Source organism: Lepus europaeus, chromosome 13 (assembly GCF_033115175.1).
Source record: "Lepus europaeus isolate LE1 chromosome 13, mLepTim1.pri, whole genome shotgun sequence".
NCBI lineage: Eukaryota > Metazoa > Chordata > Mammalia > Lagomorpha > Leporidae > Lepus > Lepus europaeus.
The window spans coordinates 63,310,327-63,331,624 of NC_084839.1; the positions used below are offsets into that span (position 1 = coordinate 63,310,327).

The 21,298-nt window shown below is 38.6% G+C and overlaps 1 long non-coding RNA gene and 1 pseudogene across 1 annotated transcript in view; both read right to left on the bottom strand.

The window, feature by feature from the left end:
- Positions 1-21,298, bottom strand: part of LOC133772720 (uncharacterized) — a 639,007-nt gene that overhangs the window by 596,434 nt on the left and 21,275 nt on the right. The window lies entirely within an intron of this gene.
- LOC133772182 (small ribosomal subunit protein uS8-like) lies at positions 20,467-20,859 on the bottom strand (annotated as a pseudogene).

Below are 21,298 nucleotides of genomic sequence, written 5' to 3' on the forward strand. Positions count from 1 at the left end.
TCATTCTAATTCAATTGTACACGTATTTCACCTCTGCAAAACAATCTTCTACAAGTTCCTTAAAAGCTTCACAGAAAGACTGTGTAAGGAGAGAATTGAACAAAAAGAAAAAGCTAATCTGAGGAGGAAAAAAAGGCAACATGTCAGAGGAAAGGATAGAAACAGAAGTGATAAACAGGGGCTGGGGTTGGATTCAATGATTACAGATGCTGCTTGTGAATGCCCATATCCCAAGTTCCGATTCCACTCCTAATCTTAGCCTCCTACTAATGTGCACCCTAACAGGTAGCAGGTGACAGCACAAGTACTTAGATCCCTGCCACCCAGCAGGAAAACTCAGAGTTCTGGGTAACTGGTTTCACTCTGGCTGCAGCCCTAGCTGTTGTGGGCATTTAGGGAGTGAACATGAAGATGGAAGATCTCCCTCTCGCTTTTGCTCTTGCTCTCACTCTTGCCCTCTCTCTCTGCCTTTCAAGTAAATAAAATTTTTAAGAAACAAAAATATAAAAAATAGATTCTTATGTTGAGTAATACTATTAAAAAGGGGAGGCAGAATTTTCTTTAATTTTGATATACTAAAAATAGTCACGTAAACCTCAAGGAAAGAAACAGTGTGACTTTTATAGAAGAAATAACTAAAAAATTATATCAAGAGCTACTTTTTTGAGCTATATTATTTCTCTCTCTTTTTAATCTTTGGAGAGCTAAAGATATTATTTCAAATAATTTTTTGATTGTGTCTCTTTTGAACAAGCATCCCCTTCCCAACTCCATCAGCTGGTGAAATGCAACCAGATATTTCCTCCAGGACCTTGATGAATGACATCTCTTGTTTAACACCGTGGCTCTCAATACCATAAAACAACAACTCGAACAAACACACCTCTTTACCACTCCCACCAGAACTACTCACACCTTCCCAGAAGAAAGAAACTCTTTGTGCTATAGGAAACTCTACTCTGACTGGTAAGTTAGTTGAAGAAAATGCTAACATAGGATTACAGCAACACATAAGGAAATAGCTTCCAAATGATAATAATTGATAAATAGTATCTACGGATGAAGGCATTCTTCCTAGTTGATTAAAATTCTAAAATCTAGGGGTTTCATTAAATTCTGGTTTAATTTTTCTTAGTTGCATGATTTTTGGTAAGACATATAATAGAGAATTAAAGGAATTTCTGAACTATGCAAGAAAGAAAATGTGTGGAGAAGAAATCAAAATCTTTATATGAAACTAAACTAGACTACACTAGTAATAATTAAAATATGGAAACAAGATTTTTTTCTCCTGCTAAGTTAGCAAAAAATGAACACACAAATACCCAATGCTTGCTAAAATACAGCAAAAAGGATATTTTCCTTTTTTTTAACTTTTATTTAATGAATATAAATTTCCAATGTACAGCTTATGGATTACAATGGCTCCCCCCCCCCTTAACTTCCCTCCCACCCGCAACCCTCCCCTTTCCTGCTCCCTCTCCCCTTCCACTCACATCAAGATTCATTTTCAATTCTCTTTATATACAGAGTACCAGTTTAGTATATATTAAGTAAAGATTTCAACAGTTTGCCCCCACATAGCAACACAAAGTGAAAAATACTGTTGGAGTACTAGTTATAGCATTAAATCACAGTGTACAGCACATTAAGGACAGAGATCCTACATGATATTCAAAAAGGATATTTTCAAACACTGCTTGTCAGAGAGTAGATTATTCTAATGTTTTTAGAAAGCAATTTTGTAATATATTCAATTTTGTAATATATTATATTAAATATAAGAAATTTATAAATACAAAATAAAAAACAATTACAAAAATAAAACATAAATACATAGTTTTAACTCAATATTTATACTTTGGGGGACTTATCACCAATGCCTTATGCATAAGATGTTCTGCACATTATTTTGCAAAGGCAGAAGTTTGAGGGAACATAAATGTTTGTACAGAGGCAAATTTATAACTTAATCATGTTACAAAAGTCACTATGTGAAATGCTGTCACTATTAAAAACAAGGACTCCAAAGACTATTTTACATTACATAAAAGACTTATTGATGGAAACATATATGAAAAGTTAGGGGCCAGCACTATGGCATAGCAGGTAAATCCACCACCTGGAGTGCCAGCATCCCATATGGGCATCAGTTGGAGACCCAGGTGCTCCACTTTCAATCCAGTTCTCGGCTATGGCCTGGAAAAGCAATAGAATATGGCCCAAGTGCTTGGGACCCTGCACCTATGTGTAAGATCCAAAAGAAGCTCCTTGCTTCTGGCTTCATATCAGTACAACTTCAGCTGTTGCAGACAATTGGGGAGTGAAACAGTGGATGGAAGACCTCTCTCGTTCTCTCTGTCTCTCCTTCTCTCTGTGTGTGACTCTGACTTTCAAATAAATAAATAAATCTTGAAAAAATATTAAAATTTAATATATAGATAAAAAGATACATTAACAAATGTGGTTGGCATCTATTTGAGTGTATGCACAAATGCTCAAACATAAAAGGTGTTTTTAAAAATTTCATGGAAAATGTATGTTATGAAAAAGCTATGTGTGAATTTCAAAAACCTTTTGCAGCGAAGTAAGTTCAAACTTTTTATGAACTGAATCTAGTTTAAGGTACTAAGAAGGGCAAGATATTAGAAAAAGAGCCCTGATCAGAGTAACATAAACTGCTAAAATTAAAGCAAGAACAAACATCAAATATATGATGAAGCTTGGGTGGAACACATGTTTTATGAAAAGTTTATGCTAATACTAACTGATAGTATAAAAAAGGGAGAAAACGATCCAACATGGGAAGCAGGATACACAGCAGACTCATAGAATGGCAGATGTCCTAAACAGCACTCTGGCCTCAGAATCAGCCCTTAAGGCACTCAGATCTGGCTGAAGAGCACATGAGAGTATTTTAGTCATGGAAAGCCATAAACAAGAGTGTCAAATTGTTAAGTCAACAACAGGAGTCACTGTGTACTCACTCCTTATGTGGGATCTCTGTCCTTAATGTGTAGACCAATGTGAATTAAGGCTACAACTAGTACTCAAACAGTATTATACACTTTATGTTCTGTGTGGGTGCAAACTGATGAAATCTTTACTTAATATATACTAAATTGATCTTCTGTATATAAAGAGAATTGAAAATGAATCTTGATGTGAATGGGATGGGAGAGGGAGCGAGAGATGGGAGGGTTGCGGGTGGGAAGGAAGTTATGGGAGGGAAAAAGCCATTGTAATCCATAAACTGTACTTTGGAAATTTATATTTAATAAATAAAAGTTTTTTTAAAAAAAGAAAAGTTTATGGGGACAATGTTCCCAAAGAAATCAGTAGTTTCTGAATGAATATCTCATTTTACAAAGAGACAGTATTAAACCTGAAGTCTATAGTAGCAAATTGCTCACATTAATTAACTGTTCACAAAATTAACCTTCTTCCTCCCTTATTGAAGAGGATTGATGATTAACAGCCGAAACATTATGGACACCAAAGTTGGTTCTGCTTACACAATTCTAACTTAAAAATGAAAGCTGAGCAAATGTTCTGCTCAATGAGTGCCAAAACTATTGTGCTCAAATCATCTGCAGTAAGGGGCAAAGATTTTCCATGAAAATTTTAAATAAGTAGGATGAAGATCCTGAAGCCTTACTTTGAAGAATTATAAAAGGAGAGGAAACATGGCTTTCCCATGTTAACAATATGTTCTCTGAAGACAACAAAGCACAATCAAAGCAATAGCTACCAAGAGGTGGAACTTGTCCAATCAAAATAAAATCAGATCAATGAAGACCACAGGTCATGGTAACAGTTATTTCTTTGAATACGGAGAGCAGTTTTCTTATTGACTTTCTGGAGAGCCAAAGAATCACAACATTTACTTGTTAAGAGAATGTTTTAAGAAAGCCAGGGGCCAGGCTGTGGTGTAGCTGATTAAGTCTCTATCTGCAGCACCAGCACTCCATATGGACACCAGTTCAAGCACTGGATGCTCCACTTCTGATCCAGCTCCCTGCTAATTAATGTGCTTTGGAAAGCAGTGGAAGGTGGCTGAAGTGCATGGGTCCTATTGCAGCCATTTGGGAAGTAAACCAATGGCTGGAAGACCTCTATCTCTCACTCTCTTTGCTCCTCTCTCTGTATCTCTGCCTTTAAAATAAGCAATAAAATAAGTACTTAAAAAATAAAAATAAAAATCTACATAGTCTTTTCATTTTCAAAAAAAAGTTGGCCAGAGCATTAACAATACAATAATAATAATAATAATAATAATAATAATTTAAAAACATAAAAACCTTAGAAAACTTCATCAGAGTCTCCATCCTGTCAATGCTCCTGCTCATTCTTATCAAACTAGGGCACTTTTGTGAAACTTTCAAAGGATTAGGATGCCACCTTACAATCCTGATTTGTTTCCTTCAGACTTGTTTTTAGTCCCTGATCTTAAAAACTTTGAAAGACGTGCATTTATCTTCAGGTAACGATGTAAGATACTGTATTGACATGGATAATGTCCAGGACCCTTCAGTTCTTTAGGGTATCACTTGCAAAAATGTCTTGAATTTGATGGAGTTTATGCTGAGAAATCAGGGTATATTTTTATTTTTATCTTTTTAATTCCATTTTTCCATGAGTCTTGACATTCCCTCTACCACACTCGCATACAGTTTAGGATCCCTTTGGCTTGAAGGAGTCCAAAACCCACTGAAAACTGGTATTTAAACAGTAAGGATGTTGTTTAAGCTAAGATCTGCATCAAGAAACAAATGGTATGTGAACATGAAAATAATTTTAACTCAATGAGGATTTATTTAGGAAGGAACTGATTACAGAGGTAAGAATGAGATGTACAGGAATGAGGATAAGGGCAACAAAGGTCATATTATCCCCAACCATTTACAAAAGAGGGAAGGGAGGGTAAAGAAAACAAAACAATTAAAAACTGACTAGCAAAAGTGACTTGCAAGGTCATGGTAAGCAAATGCACTGACACCTTCCTAAGAGAATCTGGCAACATTGTCAATACCCAGAAAGATGGCAGAAGGAAACCAAAAGAGGAAAGAAAGCAGGAAGACTCCATCAGGTGTTCACTCCACAACAGCAGAAGTGATACAATGCTTTAGTGAGTCACTTCCATGAGATCACAGTGTCAAAGGTCCATCATAATTTGTTGGAATAAATGACTCCATGAGCTCTCAAAACCACACATCACAAAATTTTTGAATCCCGAAGATTTTCTCTAACATTAATAGAGCAAAAAAAAACAGTATTATTAAAAACTAAGACAGATGTATTGTTTCTTAAAGGTCTCAGAATAACTTTTGATCTACTGCTTTAAAACTACAAAGGGAAAACAGTGTGATATAACCATTGTCAGGATATAATTTTGATGTCATTTGAAGCAAAATTTGTAAAGTAGGAGCAAAAGGAAACAGTGACATAGTGATCCCCTTGAAAGCAGATTAAATTATATCCATGGTAATAATCACGATGGTATCAATTATCAATATGTACAGTTTCAGCAACATCACCTTTAAAAGCAAATGCAGGGGGCTGGCACTGTGGCGTAGCGGGCAGGACCACAACCTATGGTGCCAGCATCCCATATGGGCACTGGTTCAAGTCCCAGCAGCTCCACTTCTGATCCAGCTCTCTGCTGTGGCCCGGGAAAGCAGTAGAAGATGGCCCAAGCCCTTGGGCCCCTGCACTCCCATAGGAGACCTGGAAGAAGCTCCTGGCTTCAGATGAATGCAGCTCCAGCCATTGTGGCCAATTGTGGAGTGAACCAACAGATGGAGGACCCCTCTCTCCCTCTCTCTCTCTCTCTCTCTCTCTCTCTCTCTCTCTGCCTCTCCTTCTCCCTCTGTGTAACTCTTTAAAATAAATTAAATAAATCTTTAAAAAATAGCAAATGCAGAATTTCCTGATTTTGATAATTGCATGGAGGTTGTTTTAGGAATACATACAGAAGGAGATTCCAAGATGGAATGTACTGCACTAGAATAGGGATAAATAATGAAACAAACAACAACTCTCAAGGGAGAATTAAATAGAAAACTGCACTGGAAATTATACAAAAGGAACAAGAATGCCATGGACCTGTGAGGAAGCTGTGGATGTGCAGCATGAACATAAACACAACACACAACTGCAGCAGCAAGAGCTTTAGAGGGCAGCAGCTTGGAGACAGAGGTGAGACCATGCTGCTGCAACCCGTGGTGATATAGCAGGGGAGAGAGCATAGCATGAGTCCAGACTGGTGCCCTAGGGGCTAGAGGTTACTAGTGGTTACCAGCAGACCCAGTTGAAGTAAAAGGGGCATGTTTATCGAACACCATCCTCCCCACAACGGCATCTGCTGCCCTGCTGAGAAAGGGCAGATGCTATTTTGGGCTCGGGCAGCAGCTGCAGAAGCCTTTTGTGCACACAAAACAACTCGCTGAGACAGGATGTTATCATCTTGGCAGTACTGGTGTCAGTGGTGAGGAGAGGGCAACATTCAGCCAGTGGATCATGTATACACGTGTGATCCACAGATACTAGCAGAGGAAAAAATCCAGTCTCCACTGACTTTGAGCCTGGATGGGAAGATTGCCAGGTATATGGGGCAACCACCTAGGACTGTGAGGTGCTCCAAGCCTCCCAACATACTACAGGCTCTGGGGCTCAAGCCACCTAGGCAGGGCTGGCTCAGGGAACATGTGTCTCTCTGTGGACCGGACAGGCTGGCAGAGCACAGCTGAACCTCTGCCCCCAGCGACTATGGGAGCCTTGTGTGCTGAGACCATGGGGACTTGGTGGCTACATAAGAGGGTACAGGGTGTAGCTGGGTCTCTAGGCAATCACTGAATGCTGCTCCATACGTTCGGACCTCTTTGGTTGCCCAGAGCAGGTCACTGGAGCAGGAACTGTGCTCAGGGTGAGGACTGCGCAGACCATTTGTGCAGTTAATATGGTAGTGTGGATGAGTGTTGAAACCACTGGGGGCTAACACCTGGGCTTTGCTTAGCTTGGAGGAAAGGAGGTGAGAGGGTGATCACAACAGAGGTGACAATTTTACCCCTTCTATAAACAAGAGATTTACCATGCCTAACTTGGATGTCACCCTGGAGCAATGACCAGAGCTCCCTGGCCACACCCAGCACACAACTCTTGGTATTCACAGAAAGTGCAGATGTTCCACTAAGCCACAGAGACATAGTTCAAACATAAAAGCCATCAGAGGAAAAAAACAAGTAATTTGACAAATGTCTACAAATAAATACAGAAATTCAAGAAACAATGAGAAGGCCAGCACAGGAGCACACACTAGGTTAATCCTCCCCCTGTGGCACTGGCATCCAATATGGGCACTGGATTCTAGTCTCGGTTGCTCCAATCCTAGTCCAGCTCTCTGCTGTTGCCCAGGAAGACAGTGGAGGATGGCCCAAGTGCTTGGGCCCCTGCACCTGCATGGGAGACCAGGAGGAAGCACCTGGCTCCTGGCTTCAGATCAGAGTAGCTCCAGCCGTAGCAGCCATTTGGGGAGTGAACCAACAGAAGGAAGACCTTCCTCTCTGTCTTTCTCACTGTCTGTAACTCTACCTGTCAAATAAAAAAAAAAAAAAGAAAGAAACAATAAGGAAGAAAACATGATGCCCTCAAAGGAACACAATAACATCGTGATATTAGAATGTGAAGATGAAGAGATTGATGAAATGTCAGAAATGGAATTCAAAAGGTTAATCATAGGATACTCAAAAGCAATCAGAAGCAAATCCATGAATTAAAAAAATCTGTACATGATATGAATGAAAATTTTTCTCATGAAATTTAAAGTTTAAAGAAGTGAAATGTTAGAAATGAAAAATTCAATAGATCAAATAAAGAAATGCAGTGGAAAGCCTTAACAATAGACTTGGTAAGGCAGAAGAAAGAATATCCAAACTACAAGAAAAATCTTTAGAAATCTTTCAGTCAAACCAAAAAAAAAGATAATAAGAAAATAGAAAACTTAAACACAGTATTGGAGATTTATGAGATACTATCAAATAAACCAGCATACCAGTTTTAAGAGCTTCTGAAGGTGTGGAAAGAGAGAATGGACTACAAGGCCTTATTTGTGAAATAATTATAGAAAATTTCCCCAATTTGAAGAAAGGGACATCCAAGTACAGGAAGCACATAGAAATCCTAACAGACATGACCAGCAAAGATATTCACCACAACACACTGTAGTGAAACTTTTAACAGTAAAACAAAAGGAAAAGATTCTAAAGTGTGGACTAGGGAACTGCCAGATTACTTTCAGAGGATCTCCAATTACACTCACAGCTGACTTCTCAGCAGAAACTCAAGGGCTAGGAGACAATGGCAAGACAACGTCCAAAAAAAATGTCAACCCAGAATACTGTACCCTGCAAACTCATTTATGAATGAAGGTGAAATAAAGACCTTCCACAACAAACAGAAATCGAAAGAATTTGTCACCACTCATCCAGCCTTACAAAAGATGCTTAACGATGTGCTACACACAGAAACACAGAAAGACAGCCATCATTATGAAAGAATGTGAAGGCAGAAAAACCTCCCAGTAAAAGTACAAAAGAAATCCAAAGTGAACAATAGGAGTATTTATGGAAAAAAAATGGCAAGTCCAGTTCATTATTTATCAACAGTGCCATTGAATGTAAATGGTCTCATTTAAAAGACATAGACATAGAAGATGGATATTTTGAGATTTGGTTACTGTTTACAGACCTTGTCTCTTCTTTTGAGGAACAATGTTTTTTTCTTCTTAGTATTTGTTGAACTCTTTTACTTACTGCAGGGTTAACTTTTTGATTATTAAGTAAACTGAAAGTAGATTTTTGTAAAAAATAAGAGTAAGAATGGGAGAGGGAGGAGGAAGAAGGTTTGGAGCATGGGTAGAGAGAGGGTAGGGTGGGAATTTTCACTATGTTCCTAACTATGTATATATGAAATACATGAATCTTGTATACTTAAAATTTTTAAAGGAAAAAATCAAATATAGTGTTAGTGAGACTTGCTGGAGGCAGGGAATAAAGATGGATCAGAAATATTCAGGGAGGGAGTGAAATTACTAATCAGATGGTCAGCAAAATAAACATGGAGAAGGTGACTTTTGAATAAAGCCCTGAAGACAATGCAGGGATGAGCCATGTGACTCTCTGGAAGAAGACCACTGGATCTGGAGTGCAGATAGCAAGAGCAAAGGCCCTGAGATAGCTGCATGCTTGGGGGATTCAGAAACAGTGACTGGACTTGGGCTACAGCAGAGGAAACCAAAAGAGGGTCACGGAAGATAAGGCTAGAAAAGTAGCCAGGGCATGTATCACATGAGGCCTAATAAAATGAGGATATTGGCTTCTGACAAAGTGAGATGGCAAGCAATTAACAGAAGCATGACATGCTCTGCCAAATGTTTTTCAGAATTACTCAGGCTTCTGTGTGAGAAAAAGGTGGCGAACATGGCTAGAATCTAATAAAAGCAGGAAAAATGACTAAAGCCGTAATCCTGGCAAGAGATCTGCTGGTGGAATTTTTTTTTATATTCAAGCAGTCTTTGAACAGATCACAGAACTGTGCAAAGAGAAACTACGCAACGTAATAAATATTAGTAGTCAATAGAAAACATTATAATTGTTCCAAATCCTTTAAAATTTTTCTCAAAACATTAAAAGACATCTGTTAGTTGTAAATGTAAATGAAGAAACAGAAAAATCATTATATATTTAGGACACTGTAATTTAGAACACTTAAGACATTAGAAATTTGCGCTTAATTTTGCTGCAAAAAGTTTATCAAAAGTAATTTGAACAGTGCTTGCCTGTTTCTTCTTTCCATGTAACTTAAAATAATGAGCAAGCATCTTTCCTATGCCTTGGTAGATGGTTACACTTCTGAATTTTTTTTGATGATTTATTTATTTATTTGAAAGGTAGAATTACAGGGAGAAAAGGAGAGAAAGAGAGAGAGAGAATCTTCCATCTGTTAGTTCATTCCCTAAATGGTTGAGTAGCCAGGACTGATCAAGCAGAAGCCAGGAGCCTGGAACTCCATCCAGGGCCCAGGCACTTGGGCCATCCTCAGCTCCTGGCCCAGATTCACTAGCAGGGAGCTGGATGAGAATCAGATCAGCTGGGACTCCAGCATTCATACAGGCCTTAATCTGCTGTGCCACAATGCCGGCCCCTACATCCTTGAATTTGAATTGGCTACTAACATTTTATCTTTCACATGTTCAGCATTATGAGATACCTCTGAAAGATTCTTGAATGTGAAGTTAGATGTCAGTGTCACTTCCTCTGGAGCATCTCATCCATGTTGTTACAGCCACTTTCTTTATTCATATTGATAAGTCCACCCAAACTAAGTCCTTCTGGCTATACCTAGTCTCTTGAAGTATGATTATGCCAACATTTCCATAGGCTTATTTCTTTTCTACCTCCACTTATGTCAATTTGAAGCTCATATCCAATATTATCATTTTTCTTTTTTTGCTGTGTTTTTATATTTGTGGATTAATTGCTTCTTTCAATTATCTGTTTTGTAAAATATCATGTGAGGTTATCATTAAGAGACAAAGAGGCAACACAACTACACACTTTGCCATCTGTGCAGTGACCAGACAATTTTGACTTTGGTTTTTGGTGATGACAGGCATCTGTTGTTTATGAGGGATTGATGGCCTGAAGAGGTAGTAATGAAGTTTGTACTGTTGTAACAGATATTTCAGCCAATGTTGTTGGATGCCCTAAGATTATTTAACTAAACCATCATAACTGAAACTCATATCTATCAGATCCATAGAGCAAAGACTGCATGTGTTTTGAAGGGAGAGACAATAGGAATATAAGATGTATGGTGTGAAAAAGTGTTTCTCATTCATAGCACATGTCACAGGTACAATTTTACATTTGTTAGTGATATTGATTATCTGCTTTTGACTGTCCCTCTTAATAGCAAGTTCCATGACAGCAAGGACCACACTTATCTTTGTTCACCAGTATACAGCTGATGCTGTACTTTTTCAAATAATATCTCTTGAAGTCTCACAGCAGCCCTTTCAGGCAAACAATACTAATGCCATTTTGCATATGAGGAAACAGAAACTGAGAGAATTTGCTCTCGTTTCACACACTGAATAAATGAAAAATTAGGGCTCAAATTCATGTCCTCTGAATTCCATTCCAGTATTCTTCCCCTTGAATCACGTACTGCTCTCTAATAGAAAAACAGTTCTATAGAGTCTCACTTGGGAAGTCATAGCACCATGTTTTCTATGCCAGAATAAATTATCGTATCAAGACTATAGAATATAAGTGAGCAAAAATAAGGAAAAAAGTGATGTTTGAATAACCTATCTATATCAATATCCGACAAGTTTCCATTAAAATTCTTGTATTAACCTTTATGGCAGGATTTACAAAATATTTAAAGATTTTGTTACAACAGCAACAAGACCAGTGCTGCTTTATTCACCATTTTCCTGGCTTCTAACTCAAATACTAATGAAATCCATAAAAAGACAAAAATTGGCAACCATTCTAATGAAAGGCAAAGGAACACATTATAGACTTTGGAAGAATTCTAATATATCCACAAACAATAATTAAGAACTGTTCAAACTCATAGGTGAATCAGAACATTAAGGACAGGAACCTGGAAGGCAGAAAAGCCATTGATTCACATTACCACATCAAATTCAAGGGTGTCTTGGTCCATTTACAAGAAATCCACTTCTCTTTTCCAAAAGAATTCTCTTCTAATCCATCTACAGCCTTACTTTCCTGTGCTACTTCCAAGGCTGTTCTTTTCCTGTTTGAGTCCTGATATCACTCCTCTTGGCAGGTAACTGTACAAGTAACCAAAAGGACAGGGCAATCTGATGCAGGCATGTTGATCCAGTAAAAGGACTAAGGAGACTATTGTCTGGCTGTTTTCACTACTAAAGTAGTCTGTCAAAATGTAAAATCACAGCCTTGTTATTAGCATTTTATTTCAGAAAGAAAGATACTTAGCAGACAAAACAATCCCAAGTCGGGGATATTTTCACTTTCTACTTTTTTACTTTGATATGACTTTTTTTACACACTGTAAATATTACTTTTACAATGAACACTAATTATTTTTAAACAGTATAACTTTTTAAATGTTTTAACTTTAAATATTTTATCTTCTAAGAATGTTTCTATTTAGGGGTTCCAAACCACTAAGAAACAATAACCTAAAGTATTCAATTAAATGTATGTATAAAGGATGGGCATTGAGTTTAGCAGTTAAGACACGCTTAAGATGCCCATGTCCCATATCAGAGTGCCTAGGTTCAATTCCTGGTTTCAGTTCCTTACTCCAGCTTTCTACGAATGCATGTCCTGGGAAGCAGCAGATGATGGCACAAGTGACTGGGTTCCTGCCACCCATATAGGAGACCAGGATGGAGTTCCTGGCTCCAGTCCTCAACCCAGTCCCATCCTGGTCACTGAGTACATTTAAGGAGAGAATCAAGGAGCTTTCTGTCTGTCTCTCTCTCTAAAATAAGTAAAAATTTTAAAAGTATATGTATAATATTGAATACTAAAAAAACCATTGGAAACAATATTTGAGAATATCCTGTATAGTCTAGAGCTCAGAATGAATAAGACCACATAACATAAATATCCTTTCCCTTATAACTGCTTTATAATAAATACCTAGTTGGCTGGCACCATGGCTCACTTGGCTAATCCTCCGTCTGCAGCACTGGCACCCTGGGTTCTAGTCCCGGATGGGGCTCCAGGTACTAGTCCCAGTTGCTCCTCTTCCAGTCCAGCTCTCTGCTGTGGCCCGGGGAGGGCAGTGGAGGATGGCCCAAATGTTTGGGTCCCTACACCCACATGAGAGACCGGGAGGAAGCACTTAGCTCCTGGCTTCAGGTCAGTGCAATGCTGGCCATAGCGGCCATTAGGGGAGTGAACCAACAGAAGGAAGACCTTTCTCTCTGTCTCTCTCTCACTGTCTATAACTCTCTCTCTGTCTCTCTCTCTCACTGTTAACTCTGCCTGTCAAAAAATAAAAAATAATAATAATAAATACCTAGTCAAAATTAAAACTTTATATAGGGGCCAGTGCTGTGGGCATCCCATATGGGCACTGGTTCAAGACCCGACTGCTCCACTTTCGATCCAGCTCTCCACTATGGCCTGGGAAAGCAGTAGAAGATGGCCCAGGGGCCGGCACTGTGGCACAGTGAGTTAAAGCCCTAGCCTGAAGCACTGGCATCCCATATGTATGCTAGTTCTAGTCCCTGCTGCTCCTCCTCCAATCCAGCTCTCTGCTATGGCTTAGAAAGGCAGCAGAAGATGGCCCAAGTGCTTGGGCCCCTGCACCCACGTGGGAAGCCTGGAAGAAACTCCTGGCTCCTGGCTTCAGATCGGCACAGCTCTGGCCATTGTGGCCAATTGGAGAGTGAACCAGGAGATAGAAGACCTCTCTCTTTGTCTCTACCTCTCTCTGTAACTCTGTCTTTCAAATAAATAAAATAAATCATAAAAAAGAAGAAGAAGAAGATGGAAAAAGTCCTTGGGCTCCTGCACCCACATGGGAGATTTGGAGGAAGCTCCTGGCTCCTGGCTTCAGATCAGCTCAGCTCCAGACATTGTGGCCAATGGGAGAGTGAACCAGAAGATGGAAGACCTCTCTCTCTCTTTCTGCCTCTCCTCTCTCTGTGTAACTCTGACTTTCAAATTAATAAATAAATCTTTAAAAATTACATAAAAATGAAAAGTTAAGCCAGCACCATCCACTGGCAACCCAGATGAGTACTGGTTCACGACGGAGCTGCTCTACATCCATCCAGCTCCCTGTTGATGTGTCCAGGGAAAGCAGCAGGAGATGGCCCAAGAATTTGGGTCCCTGCCTCCCACAAAGGAGACCTGAATATAGTTCCTGGCTCCCAGCTTCATCCTGGACCAGCCCTGACCCTTGCTGCCATTTGGGGAGTGAACCAGCAGGTAGAAAATTCTCTCCCTCTCTCTGTATCTCTGCCTTTCAAATAAATAAAATGAAACTTTAAAAAAAGGATATCAATTCTAAAACCATTTAGTAACATTCCTTAAAAGTTGAAAATTTGTTTTTTTTATAAAACATTAAGACTAACCCTGGGTCAAAACATCTTTATCAGTTAAGACAAAGATAGTAAATTGAGCACATGCCTCTAATTTTGCTCTTTTCTATAAAACTGGAAATAAAGGATTTTTCCTTTTAAAGAGTTAAATCCCCGTGTATAGACAGAACAGGACAACTTGAACAAAATTTTGAAAATGGAAAAGCAAATAGATTGGAGGTAATTAACTTAGAAGACTAGAAAAAAAGGTGAATTTTAATTTGTTAAACGTGGGAAACCTGAACATATTCATAAAATCTTCCTGAGGCTCAGGTGTCAGACTGACCAAGTGCACCTAGAAGTGGGGTGCTGGCTGGCGCCGCGGCTCACTAGGCTAATCCTCCGCCTTGCGGCGCCGGTGTAGACCAGGATAGGCACCTGGCTCCTGCCATCGGATCAGCGCAGTGCGCCAGCCGCGGTGGCCATTGGAAGGTGAACCAACGGCAAAGGAAGACCTTTCTCTCTGTCTCTCTCTCACTGTCCACTCTGCCTGTCAAAAAAAAAAGAAGAAGAAGAAGAAGAAGAAGAAGAAGTGGGGTGCTAATATCAACAAAATTAGTAAACAACAGTTCAGGAAACAGAGACCAGAGCACTCCTCTACTCAATAGATCTGAGCCAGTGTTCCCCCATTCATAGATGGTTCACTGATAGTTTCTTCTTGGGAGATTTATTTTAACCTGATATTCTTAAATGTAAGTGGGCTACCAAGATTCCCAAACAGTTGAGGAAACTTTATAACACAAATAACTAAAATCAAGAGACAGAAAAACAAACAAACAAGAAACACTTAAAGGAAACAGACACTGCAGGGAAAAAAGAAACACTTGGGCCAGAAGAGCAGTCAATTATACAGTATAAAGAAGAACATTTAAAAAACAAACTCATGGAATTGAAAATATGAGAGCATACATTGTTTTCTTTTTTTAACTCAGTTGCTTTAGTAAAAGCAAAATATTGGAAAAATTTAGGAAATATCCCAGAAAAATGAGGACAATAGAAAATGAGAGAAAAAATTAAGAAAGCTTCTGTGTTGGTTTCCTTTTATTTTGATTTCAAAATCAATGTACCTATTTTTAAATGCCAAATTAGACTAAAGGCTTATTACAAAGTAACTTATCAATTCCTTCCAATTTTTCCTCTTCCCTGCTTGATGATTTCAGAGACAATCACTTTAATTATCTCAGCTGTTTCTTTTGGCATTTACCTAACTTCATATGTTTAGACAACATGTATTTTGCTGTTTAGATACATCAATCTGAAGCATTGTCTAATTACTTCCTGTTATGGTAGTTGAGTGTTTTTTATAATCCCACGGCCTCTGCGTTCCCTCTCCATGATTCCAGTGCAGTTGTACTCATTTTAGAGATTAAGTCAATATTCAGTTATGTCTATGTAAATATTACTCACAGCTGAACACTGTATCATGATTATATTTCCTTTCTTCCATTTTCATAAAAGTTAATTATTACCATCTTTTATGTTGAGATACAATCCATTCACCATAATATGCACTCATCATTAATGTACAATTCAATGAATTTTTGTGAAATTACAGAGTTATGCAAGTATCATTGTAGTCCAACATTTCCATCACCTGAAAAATCTCCTTTGCACCTGTTTGCAGTCAATCCCTGCTTCCACTCCCAGCCCCAGGCAACCACTCATCTGTTTTCTGTCTTCATATACATGCAGTCATGCAATATGCAGTCTTTTGTGTCTGGCTTCTTTCGCTTAGCATAATATTTTGAGATTCATTATGTCATATCATGTATCTGTATTTTGTTCCTTTTTACTGATTAATAGTATTTTATTTTATGGATATAGAATACTTTGTTAATCCATTTACCAGTTGATGGGTATTTGGATTGTTTCCACTTTTTGCCTACTATAAATATTGCTGCTGTGAACATACATGTACAGGCATTGTGAGGACTTACATCTTCATTTCCCCGGGACAGATATTTAGGCATAGAATTTCTGAGATGTATGGTAAGTTTAGCTTCTTAAGAAACGATTAAGCTGTTTTTGAAAGTAGCTGTCTCAATTTACATTCACACAAGTAATATCTGACAACCCAGTTATGTCATATTCTTACCTACAAGTAGTATTTGACAGTCCTTTTGTTTGAAGCCTTTTTTGGCGAGTATACAGTGGCATCACTTTCTAATTAAGATTTCTCTAATGATTAATTATTTTGAGCATATTTTTATGGGATTACTATCTGTTAGTAAAATCTCACTGAAATGTCTGCAAATTTTTAGTCAACTGTGTTAGTTTTTTATTGGTGTCATAACAAATACTACAAACTTGGCTGCTTAAAACAACCCCAATTTATCATCAGGACAGGAGTTGTGGCACAGCTGATTAGGGACTTACTATACCCACATATCTTACTGGAGTGGTTCCAGTCTCAGCTGCTCTGCTTCCTCCTATCCAGCTTCCCACTAATGCATCCTGAAAGGCAGTGGATGATAGCTCAACTGCTTGGTCCTCTGCTACCCACTTGGGAGACTGGGCTCCTGGCTTAGGCATGGCCCCACCCTATCCATTGCAGACATTTGGGGAGCAAATCAACTGATAGAAGATCTCTCACTTTCTGTAACTTTCAAGTAGATGAAATTAAATAAAATGATTTGTTTAACTTTATTATTATTTTTTTGTTTGTTTTTAACAGACAGAGTGGACAGTGAGAGAGAGAGACAGAGAGAAAGGTCTTCCTTTTTGCCGTTGGTTCACCCTCCAATGGTCACTGTGGCCGGCGCATCTCGCTGATCCGAAGCCAGGAGCCAGGTGCTTCTCCTGGTCTCCCATATGGGTGCAGGGCCCAAGGACTTGGGCCATCCTCCACTGCCTTCCTGAGCCATGGCAGAGAGCTGGCCTGGAAGAGGGGCAACCGGGATAGAATCTGGCGCCCCTACCGGGACTAGAACCCTGTGTGCCGGCGCCGCAAGGCGGAGGATTAGCCTGTTAAGCTACGGCGCTGGCCTAACTTTATTATTTCATGGTTTCTATAGGTCAGAAGCCCATGTGGGTTCATCTGGGTTTTCCATTTAGGGTTGAACCAAACTAAAATGGAAGAATTAACAGCACTGTCCTTACTGGAGGCTTGGTAAGAATTTTCTTTCAAGATCCCTCAGGTTGTTGGATGAATTGTGTTTCTTGTGTTTGTAATACTGAAGTCTACACTTCCTACTTGGTTGACAGCCATGGACCAATCATTGCTCCTAAAGACTACCTGAATTCCTTCTCTTGTTTTCTACATGACTCCAACCCCAGGGAGTTGTGCCCCTTTCACACCTTGCATCTGTCTTTTCCTAGCTAAAGAAAAGATTATTTTATCTTTCTACTAGCCCCCGTCTTTTTAGCTCATCCCTCTGTCTCTCGCTTTAAGGGCTATTGGGATTAGATTGGAACCACCCAGATAATCTGGGCTAATACCCCTGTCTTAAAGCCCATAACTTTAATTACACCAACAAAAATCCCTTATGACATGTCTCATAACAAGTTCACAGATTCTAAGCATTAGAGCATGCAATTTTGGGGGAAGAGAGTAAATTCTGCCCAAAACATCCATTTTAATGGTATTGTTTGTCTTCTTATTAAGAAGAGTTGTAAAACTGCTTCATATATTCTGGATACAAGTCCTTTATCAGGACTGTTGGAGGTTTAAAAACTTTTTCTGTCAATGAACAGATAGTAAATAGGTTATATTTTGCAGATCACACAGGAACTTTGGCATTTTCTTTAAAAAAAAAATAAACCTTTAAAACTGTAAAGACAATGCTCAGCTTATGAGCCTTGCAAAAACATGCTGCAGGTCAAATGTGGCCTACACACCAATGACCGCAAGCCCCTGAACTGTGTGAGTTGCAAATATTTTCTCCAGGTTGGTAGCTTGTCTTTTTTCTTGTTGATGTTTTTCAAAGAATGTGTTGAACAGACTTTAAGGTGTCTTTCACAACCCTGCCTCCCGTATTGATGTTAATATAATCTTTCCCCTTGAGTGTTTTGCAAACTGACTTGCTTCTGACCAATGGGATGAAGCTAAGGTGATTCTAGATACATGATTACAAAGGAGTATAGCACGATCTTGTGCTCTCTGTCTCTTGCTCTTCTATTGGACATTCTCTTTCCTTCCATGAAGAAACATGACACCTGGAATCCTGAACTTTCAGATGACTGAATGTTGTCAACAATCCTGCAAGTGGGGAAATGGATCATCCCTAATTGAGTCTTATATGAGACCTCAGCCCTGTTGATATCTTCCTTGTAGCCTCCTACAACCCTAAGGAGAGAATCCAACTGAGCTATGCTCTGATTTCTGACTCACAGAAATTATAGTGAAAGATGTATGTGTCATTTTAAGCAACCAATCTGGTGGTAAACTGTTATGCAGTACAGAAAACAATAGAAAGAGCAAACATCTTTAAATTTACTTTATTGCCTTTTTTCTTTTGTAGTCAGATTGAAGAAATCTTTGCCAGAAAATCACAAAGGTTTTCTTTAGAGCTTTCTTATAGATGTTTTACAGTTTTAGTTCCTAAATTTAGATGTTTCAACAATTTTTAGTCGATTTTAATGTGTGAGATAAGAGCCTAAGTTCATTTTTTGCAGATGAATATATGTCTGCAACAGAACTGTTTGTTGAAGAGTCTGCTTCCCTCCTCACTCTCACCTCCCCTGGATTCTACTGTCTTGGTACCTTTGCTGAGAAATCAGTTGAACATAAATGCAAAGGTTTATTTCTGTACTCTCAGTTCAGGTTCATTGATTCCTTTGTCTGTTCATACCTAAGTACTCCACTATGTTCCTAACTGGATTTTATACTGTTTCATAATTGGATATTCCAAGTCCTCCAAGTTTGTTCTTCTTTTTCAAAATTGTATTGACTACCCGAGGTTTTTTGTGTTTCCACATAATTCTAGGAGCAGTTTTTCAATTTATACAAAAAAAAAAAAGAAACACTAAAGCCTGCAACTCAGATTGTGTGGAATCTAAAGAATATTGCCCCCTTCACAGTATTGAGCTTTTCAGGCTCAGAACATAAAATGCCTCTCCTAGTAGTTAAATCTTAATTAATTTCACCTGTGCTCCGTAGCTTACTGTGCAGATGACTTGCACTACATTTATTCCTAAGTATTTTATTGTTTTTGATATTAGTAGAAATGAAATTTTCTTTTTTTTAAAAAAAAATATTCATTTGAAAGAGCTACAGAGACAGAAGGAGAAACAGGGAGAAGTCTTCCATCACCTGGATCACTCCCCCAGATGTCTGCAACAGCTAAGGCTGGGCCAGGCTGAAGCCAGGAGCTGCTTTTGGATTTCCCACATGGGTGGAAGAGGCCCAAGCCATCTTCTGCTACTTTTCCCAAGCCATTAGCAGGGAGATGGGTCTGAAGTGGAGCAGCCAACCTATATCCATATGGTATGCCACATTGCAAGAGGTGGCTTTACCTGCTATGCCACAACACTGGCCCCAGAATTTTATTTTCAAACATTTCATTGTTTGAAACATGTTTTTGCATATTCATCTTATATCCTATGACTTTCTTGAACTCATTTTTTAGATCTGTTTTTCTGTTGTTTTGAGCTTCCTTAAGAGCTTTTATGTTCCAGGATCATATTTTCTTCAAAGAAAGTAATTTTATTTATTCCTATTTAATCTATAAGTTTTAACTTTTTTGTCTTATTCTACTGGTTAAGGTCTCTAGTACAAGATTGAACAGGTGGATAATAGTAGGTATCTTTGTTCTATTTCTGTTCTTAAAGATAAAACACAAAGTCTTTATAACAATTAGTATGGTGTTACTTGGTGGCTTTTGTAGATGCCCCTTATCATTTCGAGAAAGTTCTCTGATATAGCCAATTTATTAAGAGTTTTTTTTCATTCATGGGTGCTAGATATTTTTCAAATGTTTTTAATGTGTTTTCTGAGATGCCCAGGTGATTTTAATCCTTTGTCCTATCAACATGATATATTATATTGGTTTATTTTCAGATGTTACAACAACTTCACCTTTCAGGGATAAATACACCTTTTTTATGCCACTGGATTTTATTTCCTAGGGTTTTCTGCATGTGTGTGTGTTTGTGTGTGTGCTTTTGCATCAATATTCAAGGGGCCATTGATCTGTAATTTTATTTTCCTTGGGTATCTTCGTGAGACTTCAGCATCAGAAGGATACTAGCTTGTAGCATTGGGAAGTACCTCCCTTTTTACTGTCTTCTGGAAGAACAAGTGAAGGGTGGGTATTAATTTTTACATAACTATTTTTTTTCCATTGAGCTTTTATTTGTATGTCTGTGTTACATCCCTAGAAAAAGAATCCCAGGATTTTCCCTCCTGTGTGTTTTTGTCATGCTTCTTCATGGTCCATGATGCCAGCTGAGGTTGTCAGCGCAATGAAACCAAACTGGAGGGATGGAAGCAGATTATTCCGCCATTTTTCTAGATCTTTCAACTGCACATCAAATCTCGGACTGACCACTCCACACTTGTTTAACCTGCCAGTGAGGTTCACAATGATCTTCCCAGCTCTGTGATCATCAATGATTTCAAATTCACCAATGTAACCATACTTCATCATCACAGTCAGAAACCTGACGATGACTTTGGAGCACAGCCTGATAAGAACCTAGCGTTTGCCTCTCTTTTCGGCATTGTTGATGCTCTTGAGAGCATTGGCCAGGACGTTCATGCCCACCATGCACCATCACAGTGGCACAGAAAGATGGCGGAAAGAGGAGGGAGGAGCCCGAGCATGGAGTTATCTTACATAACTATTACATAGATTTCACCAGTGAAGACATCTGGGTCTTGGCTGCTCTTGGTGAATTTTTAATCACCAATTTAAGTACTGATCTGTTGAAATTTCTTTTTATCCTTGAACCAGTTTCAGTAATTTGTATCATTCATCTAAGTTTTCTAAGTTTTTAAATATGCTGAGATAAATTTATTGATAATATTTATTTCCTTAAGATTATTTTAATGTTTGAGGGTTGGTAGTGATATATCATCTTTTATTCTTAAATTTTCTAATTTGTATCTTCTTTTTAAAAAACATCTATTTTACTTAAAAGCCAAGGTAACACAAAGAGAGGGAAAGACAGAGAAATAGTCTTCCACCTGTTGGCTCACACCCTAAA